We start from the raw sequence: 2,297 nt of genomic DNA on the forward strand, positions 1-2,297 counted from the left end.
GGGAAAATCTCACTGAAAGGAGATGGGGGAATAGATTCTGAGCATCACAAAGACCCTGGGCATCTCCTGGCGTGTCATCTTGACCAGCCCAAGTTTCATGGGCATGGGGAGGATTTACAGTGGCTGAACGGGACAATTTTCCTGCATTACTGGGGTCTGGGAAGATCAAAGAGGAATGGGGCAGGCGTGTCTGTCTGCTACCTGCTTTGATGGGTGGCATAGAGCCTCCTTGGCTCTTAACCCCCTCGTTTCCTGGCAGAGAGGCCAGGTGCACTTCCAAAGACTGAGTGCCAAAAAGTAAGTGCTGAAGGGGTGGGGAGCTGGGGGAGAAGGGGATCAGTTTTGCCTTTTCTCAGATGGAGTTGGACATATCCAGGGCAATGCAATGAAGTGAGCTGGGTGTTCTTGGTCTGCATGGCAGAGGAGAGATGCCCGGAGAGGAGAGGACAGTAATTGTATAAGATTGGGAATAACAACCAGAAAAGGGGTCTCTCCCAATGGGATGTGTGGTTGTAGCAGTGCTGGGCGAGCCCAGTGGACTTGTTCAGCAGTGACCAAGGTGGCTCTGGGGTGATCTTCACCTCTGCCAGTCCTCTGGCTGCAAGAAGGCTCCTGGGGAGACGGGGGAAGGGTTAAGTCAGGAAGGCTTCAGCCTGCTGCCTTGGCCCCTGTAATTCCTCCAGAGAGTAGGACTGGGAGAACAAGGAGCCCTTTCTGTTAGCAGGAATTAATAGCAAAGAGTCATCTGGGGTGTCATTCAAGCCCTGATCAGCTCCCGGAGGAATGCGAGGGAGAGCAAGCGAGGGAGCACGGCCTGAGGCCAAGGCACCAAAGCCAGGGCAGGAGCAGTTCGGCTGGTAACCTGCGTTACTGGCCACCATTCGGGTGGCCAGACTGTCTTCACCTTCACCACAACTTCTCTGCCCTGGGCAGGAGCTCACACCAGCACTCATATTCAAAGGTCTCCAACCAGCTCCGAAGTTTGTCTCTTGTTACCTACAACTTTGTCCCAGGAGGGGGAAGATGTCCCAACCTGTCAACATCGCAGCCTTCCCTCCACTGAACATGGAGGGATGGGCCAGGCAACCAGGCACCAGCATGACCCCACTGCCCCCATGGTGGACGTGAACTCTAGCAGAAACCCCCTCTTCAGGGCTCACCCATCACCCCCAGCCTGTGATGGCTGGCGAGTTTGTCCTCCCAAGCAAGATTGCCCATGGAGAGGGCCTCCAGGGAGCCCTCAAGCACAGTTGGGGACATGGGGCTGTAGCTCAAGGGACCACAAAGTTCAGTGTTGCAGCCTTTGCTGCTGCATCATCTTGCCCAAATTGACTTTGGTCACTGCAATTTCAGGAGCAAAAGTTCAAGACAGTGAGTAAGTATGCCAAAGCTTCAGTGTTGATCCATGGCTGCACAGGGAGGCTTGAAAGTGCTGCATGGTGACACTGCAGCGTTGTCTGTACTGACAACCAGCTCTGGTGAGACAAGGAGAGATTTTGACCACATCTCTACTAGCCTGGGGAGGGGACATTAGAGTGGCCTGTCCTGCTCTGTGACCAACCCACGTCCTTTCTGCCCAGCTGCATTGCTCGTGGCCTGCGTGACTATGCACAAGGTCACCCAAGGCTGCAGTGGTGCACTGTGGTCAACCCTACCATATGGACTATGGAGTTTTCGGGCCAACTCTTAGGGTCAGCCTTAGGTGTGAGCATGGTTGCAGCACTGCCTGTGAGAGCTGGGCTCACTAGCCGGGCAGCAAGTGCGGGTTGTGCAGACAGTGACCTGAGTGAAATGTGAACAGAGCCGTGTTGGAGTACACAAGTTGCTTTTGGTGGCCAAAATGTGTCTCACCAAAGATTTCTCTCCTTCCCACACTCACCAGGTTAGTGCAAAACTGGGTTTAAGCACTAGCTCTGCATCTCAGCATCCTCTGAGAGATGTGCAGTGCTGCCGGGATGGACTCCTCCACCCCCTCCCCACTCCCCATACCACTGCCACCACCGCTGCCACAATGAGAGCCCCTTGTCTTAGAGGGGTTAATAAATGATGCAAGAAAGGAGCCCTTTAATGCACGGTGACCTTTGGCCTTTCATAAATCACAGTGTTGGGCTGCGAGTGCGCGGGGGGCGCGAGGCGATGGGGGGAGAGGATGGGAGGGGGTCCATGCAGCTGTGCCACGGAGTTGACATTGTTCCCACCATCACTAAAGTGCAACAAATCCCTCTATTGTGTTCCTGGTTTATCTGGTTCCTCTTGTTTATTAGCAGAGGTTGTTTGGCGCTGGCTCCAGCCCTGGG

This window comes from Mesitornis unicolor, unplaced genomic scaffold, assembly GCF_000695765.1.
Source record: "Mesitornis unicolor isolate BGI_N332 unplaced genomic scaffold, ASM69576v1 scaffold22937, whole genome shotgun sequence".
In the NCBI taxonomy this organism is placed as follows: Eukaryota; Metazoa; Chordata; class Aves; order Mesitornithiformes; family Mesitornithidae; genus Mesitornis; species Mesitornis unicolor.